This window comes from Brassica oleracea, chromosome C7 (genome assembly GCF_000695525.1).
Source record: "Brassica oleracea var. oleracea cultivar TO1000 chromosome C7, BOL, whole genome shotgun sequence".
Lineage (NCBI taxonomy): Eukaryota > Viridiplantae > Streptophyta > Magnoliopsida > Brassicales > Brassicaceae > Brassica > Brassica oleracea.
This window is the reverse complement of record NC_027754.1, coordinates 11,080,400-11,096,256: the sequence shown is the minus strand read 5'-3', so window position 1 is coordinate 11,096,256 and position 15,857 is coordinate 11,080,400.

Here is a 15,857-nt window from a genome sequence, read left to right as displayed (position 1 = left end):
GATGATTCCTGGAGCGAACTCAAGGCTCTAAAGATCGAATTAAAGTCCCTCCCAGCGGGACTCAGGTATGCGTTTCTTGGACCTAATTCCACATATCATGTCATTGTGAACTTTGAGCTCAATAAAGTGGAAACTGCTAAACTCTTGCGTGAATTGAGAAAATACCGCAAGGCAATAGGGTATTCATTAGCAGATATTCCCGGTATTTCACCTGATTTATGCATGCATAAAATACACCTAGAAGATGAATCGATGACTTCTGTGGAACATCAGAGGCGGTTAAACCCAAATCTAAAAGATGTTGTTAAGAAAGAGATAATGAAACTTCTAGAAGCTAGTGTGATTTATGTGATTTCTGATAGTAAGTGGGTTAGTCATGTTCATGTAGTTCCTAATAAAGGTGGGATTACTGTGGTTGTTAATGAAAGGAATGAATTGATACCTACTAGGACAGTTGCCTATAGGAGAATGCCGTTTGGGCTGTGCAACGCCCCTGCTACATTCCAGCGGTGCATGATGTCTATGTTCACTGACCTAATTGAGGACATAATGGAAGTTTTCATGGATGACTTTAGCGTCTATAGGAACTCCTTTTCTGTCTGTTTGTCAAACTTGTGCAGGGTCCTTCAGCAATGTGAAGAAAAGCATCTCGTGTTGAATTGGGAGAAGTGTCACTTCATGGTGCGAGATGGGATTGTTCTCGGTCACAAAATCTCAGAAAAAGGAATCGAAGTGGACAAAGCAACAATAGAGGTGATGATGAGTTTACAACCTCCAAACTCTGTCAAAGGAATCAGGAGTTTCCTCGGACATGCTGGTTGTAGAACCTAAAATCTACACTAAGTATTTGATAGTGATTGGGGTTTGATCTAAGAAGACAAATGATGTAGGCAACGGTATCTTTAGAACACAACGATGTTAAACAATTTCCTATTGGTAAAAATGGACTTTACTGATGAATAAGATCGAATACAATGAGTTGAATTAGATCGAATGATACAAATGAGATCGGTAAAGAAAGAATCTAAGATTGGGGTGGAAACAAGGTTGATGTAAGTGTATAGCTCTCTCTAAGGTTTTCAACGTGTCTTCTTCATTCCCGTTCTCCTTCCTTTAAAGTGAGTCGTCCTCGTGATCCTCGTAACTGCTCCGCGATCTTCAGGACAGCTATGCGATCTTCGGGACCTCGAAGTCTACATTTTCGACCTCGATTGCTTGGCATGGGCTTCAGTTCCTTACGGCCCATCTCATTGATCGTTGCCAATTAATGTACCGACCGAAATTGAGTCCAACATTTGTCCCCCAACCTTTTTGGTTTATTTGGGAAACCGAAAGGGTGAAAAACTACCGTTACTTGGAGGCGTCGCGGTTCTCGGGATGTGGGACGTCACGCGCATCGGCTTTATTTGATATTTTGGCCATTTTCAAATCGTGTGGTTGAGGTCGAGAGTTCGTGGCTAGTTAATCTTTAGTATTTTGGGAACCATTTTTTATATACATATCGAGACCCTATACGAACCCTGGGGAATCGACTATGCCGTTGAGATCGAGGCACCCGAAGATGGCGAAACTCCGGAGACTGTGAGGCCGGCGTATTGTGGGGCCTACGCGTCGCATTTACAGGACGGAGGTTTGTCATTTTCCCTTCCTCGCTTCCTTCTCGAGGCGCTTGTGGAGCTTAGGATGGCGTTTGCCCAGATGGTGCCTAATTTCTGGCGTTATTTCTTGGCTTCGTGGATCCGAGCTAGGGAGGAGGGTCTCAGGTTCGGCCTCGAGGAATTGAAGCAGCTGTTTTCTATTAAGAGGAACAGTGGCTTCCCTGGAACAATGATTCTTGCTCCTCGGCCTGGCCGTTCTATTATAGACAGTATTCCTAACAAGGATGTCCGGTGGAGGGAGAAATTTTTCGCTTTTAAGACTAATCCGGCGTCGGTCGGCGACTTTGATCTCGACACGATCCCTAGGGAGTGGTCCAATGAGATTGGTAGGTTTTTTGAGTTTTACTCTTCGATTTCTTTTCGCGCTCTCTAACTTCTCTCTGCTTATTTGTAGAACCCTTTTGATGTGCCCTTGAGTAGCACACCGGGCAGAACAGACGTGCATGGCTTGATAATGGAAAGCAATAATGATATATGTTCATTGTTTGACTCATATCTTCCAAACCACGAGGCCTCTACGCATGAAATCACTTGGAAAATCTACTCTCAATTACGGAGCTCCTAGAAGAAGAATCAGATCAAACGAAGTTCAGATATGGGAGTTATGCAATTTACAAATCAGGTGATCTTCGGTTCTCGCGAATTTGGGCCGTATGGATCGTCCAGCCCACTTCTTGATCCTTACCACCATGGACCAGAACGACCAGAATGAACCTGGACTGTAGTTTAAGTGTCTTCTTGACCAGTCCACCTCAAGCTCAGCAACTTTGACTCATTTATTATTTTCTAGTCAAATTTCTCATTTCGTAGATGTGTGTTTTCCACAAATAATTATGTCTTTCTTTGACCACATCTAGTATAAATATGTAAACTCTTTTATGAAAAAAAGTGGTCTATGTTTTTGAATTTATTTTGGTTTCTTCTTTTCTCTGAGTGAGAGAGAGAGAGTTCTTTTTACCTAGTTCATTGGTGTGAACCGACTTGTTGATTTGGTGGTCAGCCACCAATTCATCTTTGTGTGTTGTTTGGTGGTTAGCCAGCACATTCATTCTTTCTTTGGTGGTTAGCCTTAGATCGTGGGTATATCAAGAGCCATTCTGCATCTCTTGACGATCCTTTCAATCCATCTCAGTTCCAGAAGTGTCATTTGCCTTCTCGGTTCATGTCCAACACCCATCTAAAGTGATCCTTCAATCAAAGACGTATAAAGTGGTACCAGAGCCACTTTGGCTAGTTTGTTTTTATTTCATCTTTTCATCTTCTCATCTTCTCATCTCTCCACAAATTTCTTTAATTATTTCTTGGATCCGGGCTGTTCCTTTATCCCTTGTGATCGCCTACTATAAAAAAAATCGATAAAAAAAAAGTTTTGGCTTGAATCACTTCTGAAGAGAAATCCAGGGTGAGTGGTGGAAGAGAAACCCTGCTGGCTGAAGAGAAACCCAGCCTTAGGACAATTAAGGCGAATCCGTATCAAAAATCTCTTCATCTTTATTTCTCTTTTTTTTTCCCACAAAAGTTTGTTTTGGGTTTTGATTGCAGAATTTTGACTGCCTATCATCCATCCTTTGAACCAGTGGAAAGAACTCTGAGGGGTCACCTAAAAATCGTGAGCTAAACACTTTGAGAGTGTGAGGATTTTTATTTGCTAACTCTTTTGTTAAGTGTTTTCAGGATGTTTGGACTTCACAAGAAATCGAATCAGGCTTCAAAATTGATATTAGTGTGTTAATGAGTCTTATCAAAATGTTTTCAAAAGAGTTTTCTTGAGTTAAGAAGGGGATAATGAACTTATTAGATTTTACTTACTATCTAACCACTCTCTAGTGTACTAAATGGAAACACCAAAGTGGATCACCTGCGAATAACATCCATGCTAGCTGAGGATGTCTGGAGAAACCAAAGCTGACTTCCAACCTTAATCTACTTTACTTGCTTGTTTTGGGGCTTGGTATACATTGGATAGGAGTCGTCCTGCAAGTCTGGAAGGTAAAAGTCTGTGTGCTTCTGGCTCCCTTCTCTCTCTCTCTCTTCGGCATCTTAAGATAAAAAAAAGATTGAAATGATTTCCTGGAAGAGGCAGAGGGATATGAGTGTCTCATGTGACCCCATTATTCTAAGTCTGAAACGAATGATCACACATTGTGGAAACGAAGGGTAGGAGTGTCTCCTTTGACCCCATTATTCGCTACACTTTGTAAAAAAAAAGAGCTACAAAAGTAGAAAAGTCAATGAGATGAACAAGATGGACTGTATCAGCATCAACATTCATTGAAATTGAAACTATAAAGATTCAGAGAAGAGAGAAAAAGAGGGAAGAAACGAATCAGAGAAGACTACCTGTGTGTTCAAAAACTTGCTCGAGTAAGACTCTATGTCCCTTGATCGATACTCCCAAGACATAGCCTACACATCAATATTTATAAAAAAATGAGGTCAGCAGAGGGGTACGTCAGGCCCTATCAGTAGTGTTGTGTGATTGTATGGTATGGTGACTAAGCTAGTGTGTAGTATATTGAAAGGATCCAAGGTTAATAATGATTCATTTCCACCTATCAATTTGCAGAAGTAAGAGTAGTGATTTTAAATTATGTGAATCCCTGCTGTTTTCAAATCTCTCTTTCAAAAGACTGCCCAATGTGTTTTGCTTGAGGACAAGCAAAAGGGTACGTCTGGGGGAGTTTATAAACCATGGATTTTACCCACTTTTAGCCATGGTCTATAGGTTTTTAATATATATTTACTACTATATATAGTCTGTGTAGAGTATTTACAGGTTCAGGTACGTTCTGGAGAAATATGGTGATTTTGGAGCCATTTGAGGTGCAGAACTGCACAGACGTGTTAGATGTTTAGCTATGGATGGAGACCTTACCACCGTTAGATTGAGCTCATATTGTGACACAAGATAGAACGCTGAGTTAGCTTTCTAATGCCACCGGTTTGAGGCCAATCAGCATCCTGTAGCATAGGTTATGCTCGTTTTACTGAAGAGTGGTCAGTCTACCTCGCGAGAGGAAGCTGTCGAAGAGATGAAGGACTGTTGATCGATGTTGCAGCATTGGGGTCGGTCGACAGTGATGCCAGAATTTTGACCGACTGAAGGCAAGAAGCAACCACAAATTACCAGAATAGCCTTGGGCGACCTAAAACCCTATTTATGTGTTTTCTAAGTCATTGTTGACGGCTAAGCTTTATTTTATTCATAGTTCTACGTTAACAAGAGAAGAGAGGAACTCCTTCAGAGTCCTCTTGGAACTCCATTGTTTTGGTTTTATTTATATCTATTGCAATTTCATCTATGATCTATGATTTATGTGACAAACATCATGCATGAGGAGATTCACCTGCTAGGTTTAGGAATTTCTAGGGTTTTTGAATGAATTTCAAAATTATGTGATTGTTAGGATATCTAAAGATCTCTACATCAGGATAGCTTGTAATACTAGGATCTAGAGTAGTTGGAAAACCATGAGAGTGTGACTAATTGCTTGAACCTAGAATCATAGGACAATTGAGAGGCGCGAGAGTGCAATCAATTAACGGAACCCGAATCCTGTTGGATTAGATACCTAGGCGCATAGGCGATTTGGTCTAAGAATCTAGTTGAACATAATCGATCAGATCGATAACGGTTGCCTAAGGCAGTGTCGATCGACGCTTATACCATAGCACCGATCGACACTCAATCCATAGCATCAATCGACGCTCATACCATAGCATCGATCGACGCTCGATCTGTGTTAACATACGAGAGCTGAAACACTGAACTTAGTCAATAGATTAGACTCACAGCGAGATCTGTTGTCTTTTGCATTAGATATCGAGTTCTAGAATCAATCCTTAGCATCTATAGTTTAGAGTTCTAATAACCTGAATGAAACCCTAAGTCTAGTAATCATCCTTCCATCAAACAACTCTTTGCCAAGCTGAACAATTTTCTTGTTCAACTTGTTTACTGTTTACTGCTTTGCATATCTTTATTTACAGCTTTAAACCTATTAGCCTAGCTTAACCAAACTGATTAGATTTATTTGGTTCCCTAGCTCCCTGTGAATTTGATCCCTAAGTACTACAACTCGACCTCTTATTTGAGAGAGTATAAATCACTCCTTAGGGCAATTTGAATGATATCAAATTTATTGTTACTAGACTTAGGGTTTCATTCAGCTTAGCCGTCAACAATGGCTTAGAAAACACATAAATAGGGTTATAGGTCGTCCAAGGTATTCTGGTAATTTGGGGTTGCTTACGGGCTTCAGCCGGTCATAAAATATGATCAGTCCACATTCTGGCATCACTGTCGACCGACACCAATGCTTCAACACCTGGAATCCAGAGGCGGCACTGAAGGTCATTGAAAACCTAGCATCTAGCAGCAGCACCAAGAACACTGACTTTGAGAGGAAGAGATCTGCCACCTGTTGACTTGAAGAAAGAAATGGAGCCAAAGGAGAAGTATGGAGTAGTTTGGGTATGGTGCAAAGATAGGGACAAGATCTTAAGAGATTGTCTATCAATGCTTCATGAAGGTTTAGAGAAGTCTAGAAGTGTCATGAAGCCTGTGCAAAGATAGGGTTTAAGTCTAGGAGGGACTTAGACATCATTTGGAGATGTTTGTGTGAGATGTGCAAACTTAGGGCAAGGTACGGACAGGCGGTCCGTACCTTCGTCCGTACTTCACCCGGGATCGACCAGAAGCTGTGCAAACTTAGGGCGTCAGTTTCCAAGAGAAATTAGACGACCTTATCTTCTTTGTGACTGTTGGAAAGCAAGGGAAAGGAGAGAGGGTGTGGTCCAAAGACAGCCTGTCATGAGATGTAAAGGGAAAGCAAGTTGGACCATGAATCTAGACACATATGTGAGTAAAGGTTCATGGGAGCCTTAACTTAACCAATCAGGCAGCAGCTCCTCTCCACAAATCAGCTACCATCACGTGCTCCCCTTGACCAGAAACAAGACTACATCCAAGCCATCCATTTCTCAAGTCATTTCTATCCATTAGATTAAGGGTTTATGATTGCAAAGTGTAAAATCCTATATAAGGCATTGTTGTGAACGTTTTGTAACTCCTAAGGGAGTAACCCATTTCATGAATGATAAACTTGTTCTTGAATCTAAAACCCTAATCTCTAATCTCTTATTCTCCTAATCTCTCAGTCTCTTAATCTATGTTCCTAAGTCTCTTATTCTCTCATAAACACTCTCATCAATCTCTCTTTCTAAATCACCTAGAGCAAGCTCTCATCTTTCTCCATTGGAGTTTATACACGCACACACATACAACCAGAGAAGAGAACTCTACAAATCTCATATGGTATCAGAGCCAGGTTCATCTGAACTTGGTGTTGCTTCCGCCTAAGCTCACAGCTCACTCCCATGCCATTTCAAGCTGATAAGAAGCTTCATGTTCCTTCTGGCTGTTCTACATCTTCAAGAAGAAGAAGTACCCATCCTAGACGTCTAGAAGCTCTTCTCAGTCCAGCCTCACTCTCTCATGAACGCCCTTGAAGGAAGAAGGTCCCTGGAAGAAAAGGTTATGGAGTGGCCTTACTAACCTCTCCATGAAAACAAGTTCCAAGTGCCTCTTTCTCACTGTCCTAGAAGAAAGGTGATAGCTTTCAACATGGATCTGGTGTGGCGAGTTCAAACCATGAAGAAAGGTGGGGTCTTTGACATGGAGAGTTGAAAAGGATGGTTCATGGAAGAAGAAGATGTTGGGATCGAAACCAACAGCTCAAAACTTGCCATGTACCATGGAGATTAAAGGAACAAACAAGTTCCTTGGGTGTAAGTTCGATCTCTTTCCCTCTTATATAAAGCTTGAGTATATTGACTGGTTGTGATGTTGTGATGTGATTGAAAACCTGAGGATTGTTTAAAAGATTACTAAATGAAATAAAATGAATTTAGAATCTGTCTCAGGATACTTAAAGAGCTTGGCTTCCTTGTAATCCTAAAATCTTACTAGTTATACTAGGCTTACTAGCAGCAGTGTAAGCGCATTTAAAAATGTCTAGTAACTTATCAGTATTACCAGGATTACTAGATATGTTAATATGCTTAGCTCCGGTTCATAATGATGCTTGTTGTGATTGATTGAATCTGCTTGCATACATGGATTGAAACCGAATTGAAAGCTGTTGCATATAGTCTTGTGGCTGTCTTACATTGAAGCATTAGATTCATGTCTAAATGCTGAGTAAAGAAGCTTTAAAAATACTTAAGTAGCTTGCATAAATCTGAAAAGAAAGTGCTTGTGCTTAGAGAGATTGCTTGCAAAGATAGAACTTGAAAATGACTTGTTTTAATCTGTTGCAATGCTTGTGAGATTGGGAATCAAACTTGATGATTAATCAAGGATTGATCCCAATACTCTTGTGTCTTATCTTTGCTGGAGTTTAAGTGGTGTTTCAGGTTCACAAGAAGTGTTCTTTGCTCACCACCTATCCAAGACAAGAGGAAGACTTGGTCCATTGTGTGGAGCAATGGGAAGATACTTGTGTGTAGAAGCTAGTTTAAGAAGCCCAGGCCACGAGGTTGTTGAGCTCCTGGTTCAAGATATACAAGCAGGAGACTTGACCATTGTGTGGAGCAATGGGAATGTTCTTGTGTGTAGAAGCCGGTTTAAGAAGTGCAGGCCACGAGGTTGTTGAGCTCCTGGTGTTGGGAAAAAATATTCCATGAAGAGATTACTCCAGCTTCCGTCTTCCAGGTCCCTGCCCCCAGGGTCCGGGTTTCTGCCTCTGGATCCCGGGTCCCTGCCTCTGGGTCCCGGGTCCCTGTCCCTGAGTCTGGGACCTTCCTCCGTCTTCCAGGCCAAGTGATTTCTCCTGCCTTAAGATAAACAGAAATCTTCCATTTATCAGGTAACCAGGTTGGGCAAGAAGGATTCTTCCTAAATCTAAGAGAAAGAGGAAGTATTCCAATACATACGACCTCCCTTAAGAAAATGGAAATATTCTATTATCTAAGGATATAATGAATATTTCCAAATCCTAAGAAGGGAGACATGACCTCCACTATAAATATAGGTTTCTAAACCTAAAGAAGGGGGTCCGAGACGTCCATAACCAGAGCTCACCAATTCTACAGCCGCCAAGGCAAGATTCTACACATAGAAGACCTTCTTCTCGGACAAGCCTCTGAGAGGCTGTTCCCAACGGTTACTATCGACCATGGGAAGATATATGCTCCCTGCAGCACGTCTACAACTCTACATACTGGCCCAGGCCACGATCTCCAGCATACCGACAGGGACACTCCATGCTCATCAAAGCATATCGAAGCGCCATGCTCCCTGTAGCATATCGACTACTCCACCACCTGTTCCGGTCATGCGCCCCATAGAAAAGTTGACTCCTATCACCTACAAGGCCACGTGCCCATCCAGGCTACGTGCCTCCATCAGAGCTACGTGCTCCCTAGGCCTTGCGCCCACTTAGGCTCCGCGCCTCCACAAATACATGAACTACGAACGGCTTGATCTCTCATTGATGGGTACGTAGGCAATCCCCTCTGAAGGATGCAGCTATAAATCCCAAACATCTTCTTCGGTTCCTCAAGGACCAACCTTGGTAACCGGAACCCTCAACTACAGATCAGGAGGCACCCACGGACCGATCCTAGAGTCGGGACCATCAATTGCAGACCCCGAAGACCATGTGATCTTCACTACAGACAAGCGGCTCCTGCGTAACAACCGACCTTTCTTAATGCTACTAAGGCACTGACGACATATACCAGCCCATACTAGTATGGCACTACCCTCAGAGCAGGATCTCCTGGCTTATCCACGACCAAAGCAGGAGAAAGTATCACGACGACCAGCCTCCTTCTTCCTATCATTCTGTAGTGCTGAGCACGAATCACTTGTACACAAAAATCTCCTAACAGTTTAGCGCTAGAAGGAGGGGGAGTTATATACTACGTGATGATGGTGATAGGCGGAAGATACATTACATCCATTCCTTCAGAATATTTCAACCCCAGCCATCTAGGGGCAAGAACCGACGTATTCTCACCAGATCAAAACCTCACACAGCTGGAAACACCTCTTCAAGGGAGGATAACACAACGCTAAACAAAAGTAACAAGATCCAACACAAGAATTAGCAACTGGTTCCTACTGGTTCCTGTTGGTTCTGGGTCCTATCCTCATATCAGACTTCCTACAGTCCCTGGTCCCTACTGATTCTGGGCCCTATCCTCAGATCAGACTTCCTGCAGTCCCTGGTCCCTACTGATTCCGGCCCCTATCCTCAGATCAGACTTTCTGCAGTCCCTGATTCCTGCTGGTTTCGGGTCCTATCCTCAGATCAAACTTTCTGCAGTCCCTGGTTCCTGCTGGTTCCGGGTCCTATCCTCAGATCAGATCCCCGCAGTCTTCGGATCTGCTGGCTCCGAGTACCAACCCAAAGCCGATGTCTACAATTATTGACTCCTGCTGGTTCTGGATCTTCACTACACAACAAGTCCTAACAACCTTCGGACCCAATGGGGGCAGCCATCACCAAGCAAGCCCTAGACGACATCCATACTCCGCCTCATATGAGAAAGATGCAAGGTTCTCAAGTGGGACACAATATTTTCCGCCCGTGTTTACAACTTGGACGAATTCTAAAGACATGAGGAGTCAAAAGAAGAGCTCTTGGAAATACCACATGCGTACCAGGCAACCACTAAGAGAACGCCTTTTAATACTCATCAACTTCCATTGGAGTTGTTCAGCGAAAGGATCCCTGCCCAAGCGCCGGGAACACTGCTTCTCTGCATCCTGCAAAGGAGCCAAAGAAAAACGCGAACTCTACATCAAGACATGCTGGCCTTCTGATTCTTGGGTCCAATTAGAGCAAAGGAGAGTAAAAGAAGCCGAAGAACACACGTTCCAGCTACTATTCATCTCTGGGTTTCAAGTCCAAGATCCCAAGTCCAAGATCCCAAGTCCCAGATCCCAGGTCTCAGATCCCAGGTCCCGGATACGGGTCCCGGGTCTCCGGCTACCCACCTTACATGGAGGTGAAATCCAATGGCTCCACAAAAAAGCAAGCTCCGACCACCTTACTACCGCTTTTCCCGGCAACAAACCCTGATATACCACTAAAGGAAATTAAGGCCTTTTACCCCTTACAAACTCCCGGGGAAACTCAGGATCCGTGCCTCTCCAAGTCTCCAAGGCTGAACCCCTCCACAAGTTGTAAGAAATGGAAATTCCCAGTGAAGCAGTCAAGAATACGCTAGTCTACAAGGAAGTAGGTCCAAGACAGGTACCTTCCTTAACTTCTATGAAAGAGATAACTGGGAGAAAAGAGGGGGCAAACGAGTTAACACTCAACCCAAGGGGCAAACATGCGTCAACAAATCTTGTTGGATTGCCCACTAAAGGGAGGATTCAAGACAAAGCGACGGGTCATTTAGTGACATCCAAGAAACGCGAGAGTGGCTCATCCAAGAGGGAGCAGAGAGCAGCCAGAAGAAGTTACTAAACGACATCGACAAAAAGAGAATATCTACAGATCCTCATGTGCTAGAGCACTAGTTCCAAGGAGCCTCCAGGTTCTCAAGCATAAATCTACTGGTCCTCCAAGAGAAGTAGCCTCCACGCCTCAACAAAGATCTCCATTCCTCCAAAGTCCTGTTACAGGTCTAAGGACCATGTATCCAGCAGACGAATGTCAAAGCTCACTGAAGCATCAGCAAGTCCATCTCCGTCGAACCCTACATCACTAGGAGAAACCTACGTCCAGAACCTACAAGTACTCATCAAGACCCCGGTCTACCATCTGGAAAAACGACTCCCCTCCAGGTTCTAACACGGTCCAGGCCTAAGAAGAAATTATAAAAAGGGAAGCAGCGTCCTTTCCACTATAAGCATGCTGAGATGGAACGACTCCGGTTGGCCAAACTACACATGTTATCTCCCGACTTCACCCATGAAATCGAAAGATAAGTGGCAAACTATTGGGAGTAAATAATTTTAGAAAATACTACTCTTGTTTCCGGGCAGGACCCTGGTCTCCATACACCCGCATGAAGAAGTTCCGACTCCGACTCCGACTACGAAGCTCCGGCTCCGACCTCTGCTTCTATCCTTAACACCAGGTAAAAATGAAAGGTAAAAACTTTCCAAACTCTTATGCAAACGCAATGTACTGTATTCAAACTCAGAGTTTGTACAGGGAGCGACAATAACAATGGGTATGAGACTTAAGGCAGGAATAGGTCTGATCAACCTGAGTATGCTTGTCAAAACTACCTATAACCCCGGTATAAGTAAACCTCCAGGTTCTTTGTAACCCCCGGACCCAACAAACAACCTCAGGGTCTGAAGGAACCTCCGGGTTCTCAAACGACCTCCGAGTCAAGAAGGAACCTCCGGGTTCAAAACCACCTCAGGGTCCTAAATACGACCTCAGGGTCTAGAGGAACCTCCGGGTTCCCAATCAACCTCCGGGTCCCAAAACGACCTCAGGGTCCTAATACGGCCTCAGGTTCTAGAGGAACCTCCGGGTTCCCAATTGACCTTCGGGTCCCTAAACGACCTCAGGGTCCTAAATACGACCTCATGATCTAGAGGAACCTCTGGGTCCCTAAACGACCTCAGGGTCCTAAATACGACCTCATGATCTAGAGGAACCTCTGGGTCCCTAAACGACCTCAGGGTCCTAAATACGACCTCAGGGTCTAGAGGAACCTCTGGGTTCCCCATCGACCTATGGGTCCACACTCAACCTCTGGGTTCTAAAGGCGATCTCCGGGTCTAGGCCAGCCTCCGGGCTCCAGAAATGACCTTCGGGTCCCAACAACCTCTCCAGATTCTGAAGCAGTACCACGGTTCTGTAGGATCCCAGGATCCTGCCATTAAATCTCTGGGTCCCTAAGAGAGACCTGCTATCTCATCGGAAAAAATCACGAGTAACCTATCTACGGAAGGTGGAATGTGAAGCATCCCTATACTCAAGGTTCACGAGTCTAACACATCTTGTTCCGTCTTTAAAACTTCCCAAAGGATAGTTGGACGACTCCAAGGAAGACACTGCTCCAAAAAGCCTACCTAGCAATCAACGAGAGTCTACCCGACGAAGACGACTTCAAGTCGAAAAGATATACGGGAAGGTCCCCTTGAAGGTCCACACAACCATCAGGTTCTCGGACGAAAATCCTTATAACCTAAGGGTTCCTGGACTAAGGTCCATGCAAGCAACGGGTTCCTTGACTAAAGTCCATCAAGCCTCCGGGTTCCTGGATGAAAGTCTATACAACCTCCGATCACATCCTCGAACCTATGGGTTTCAGAAAGATGTATCTCTAAAACTCCAGATTTTGGGAGAGCATGCCTAGGATCCTCTGGGTTCCATGAATGCACGACGTAAGGTCATCCCTGCATTGATGGTGGCTTACCTCCGAGGGGCAGATTGTAGTACTACATAGTTGAGAGTGGCCAAGGATCAATGGCAGAGTTCAACCAATGTTTCCACCTTCTTTATTTGACATGGAAACTACTGCTCGCGCAAACAACATATCCAGAAGATTTACTCCGGTACAAAGAATCAACTAGGTTATCTCCAGGCACCAAGACAAACATGCTGAATGTCCCCTCTGCCAAAAGTCAAGGTACGATCCAGAGACGAGGCAAGAAGCTACAGCTACAACATCAACACCAAAGGAGAATCAAGTATGCTAAACGCAGCAAGGAAACCGGCACGGAGACCCTCCTAAAAGTCCATTATAGCTTTTACAAGCTCGCGAGGCACAAGCAAGGCCAGTATAATCAAGCATGAGGATCCTCAGTTTCGGCCTCCAGGTCTTATTCAACCTCTTCGTCCTCCTGATCCTTAGCCTCGCCAAGATTCTCCCTCTCAGGATTCCTGGGTACTGACCCATTCACTACTCCACATGATTCGTGGAACCAGATAGTCCTGCCTGAGCTGAGGCTGAGTATAGCTACAGAAGCCGCACAAGCACCTGGGGTATGATCAGAAGCATTCCCCTTTATGTCGATGTTCCCGGCTTCTCCATCAAACTTTCGGCCAACTCCGGCCTATCCCCACCATGGGGGCAACGTCTCATCTTCATAAAGCAGAAGAAGAAAGTCTTACAAGTCATCCGAATCAAAGGTCATACATCTCCAACCAGGCTGCAAATCCTTTTACACCAAGCGCAAGTGCATCAGAGAACGACCGACAAGGCAGCATGATAATTCGGTGCAACTTATAAAGTCCTATGAAGAGAGTCATGTTATTTCCTGCCTTCAAACATGAAGCCAGAAAATAAGGGGCAAACTGTTGGGGAAAAATATTCCATGAAGAGATTACTCCAGCTTCCGTCTTCCAGGTCCCTGCCCCTAGGGTCCAGGTTCCCGCCTCTGAGTCCCGGGTCCCTGCCCCCAGGTCCGGGTCTCTGCCCATGTGTCCCGGGTCCCTGTCCCCGAGTCTGGGACCTTCTTCCGTCTTCCAGGCCAAGTGATTTCTCTTGCCTTAAGATAAATGGAAATCTTCCATTTATCAGGTAACCAGCTTGGGCAAGAAGGATTCTTCCTAAATCTAAGAGAAAGAGGAAGTATTCCAATACATATGACCTCCCTTAAGAAAATGAAAATATTCTATTATCTAAGGATATAATGAATATTTCCAAATCCTAAGAAGGGAGACACGACTTCCACTATAAATATAGGTTTCTAAACCTAAAGAAGGAAGTCCGAGACGTCCATAACCAGAGCTCACCAATTCTACAGCCGCCAAGGCAAGATTCTACACATAGAAGACCTTCGTCTCGGACAAGCCTATGAGAGGCTGATCCCGGCGGTTACTATCGACCAGGGGAAGATATATGCTCCCTGCAGCACATCTACAACTCTACATACTGGCCCAGGCCACGATCTCCAGCATACCGACAGGGACACTCCATGCTCATCAAATCATATCGAAGCGCCATGCTCCCTGCAGCATATCAACTACTCCACCACCTATTCCGGTCATGCGCCCCATAGAACAGATGACTCCTATCACCTATAAGGCCACGTGCCCATCCAGGCTACGTGCCTCCATCAGAGCTACGTGCTCCCTAGGCCATGCGCCCACTTAGGCTCCGTGCCTCCACCAATACATGAACTACGAACGGCTTGATCCCTCATTGATGGGTACGTAGGCAATCCCTCCTGAAGGATGCAGCTATAAATCCCTAACATCTTCCTCGGTTCCTCAAGGACCAACCTTGGTAACCGGAACCCTCAACTACAAATCATGAGGCACCCACGGACCGATCCTGGAGTCGGGACCATCAATTGCAGACCCAGAAGACCATGCGATCTTCACTACAGACAGGCGGTTCCTGCCTAACAACTGACCTTTCTTAATGCTACTAAGGCACTGACGACATATACCAGCCCATACCCGTATGACACTACCCTCAGAGTAGGATCTCCTGGCTTATCCACGACCGAAGCAGGAGAAAGTATCACGACGACCAGTCTCCTTCTTCCTATCATTCCGTAGTGCTGAGCACGAATCACTTGTATACAAAAATCCCCTAACACCTGGTTCAATACACACAAGAAGAAGAAGGTCACCACCTAAGCCATGAGGAAGGCCGGTGATCTGAGGGTACTTGAAGCTAAAGGCAAAAGGGTGGATCAGTGATTTAAGCGCAGCTGTTAGGGTGATGTGCTCCTGGTCTTGAAGTTCATTGAGAATCATTTCAAGCTTGGATCTCCCCTATACTCGGTCTCAAGCTTGCGGTAGGGATTCAACTGAGCAACCTGAAGAGCCAAAGTTCAAGTCCTGTTTCCTCCTTATCATTACAAGGGAATGATAAGATGAAACATGTTGCCACCATTCTGCGGGAAGTCCACAGCCTGCTCCAAAGAGGGTAGAGAGGATGTTGTGACAATGGAGAGATGAAGCCTCTTGCCAACATTCTGTGGAGAAGTCCACAGCTTGCTCCAAAGAGGGTAGAGAGGATGTTGTGACAATGGAGAGATGACTTGCGGTTCTGTCCATGGTGGTTTAGTCACCATAGCCTACACATCAGATGAGTGTAGAGAGGACAGTAGACATGCAAGAAAGAGCATCCCCAGGAGGGTGATGCAATTAAGACCAATACCACTGCAAGGTGATCATGGAGTGATCCAGCCGAAGTACAGGGAAGAGGAAAGCTACTCAAGACCATTGCAAGCTGATCATGGAGTGATCCAGCCGAAGT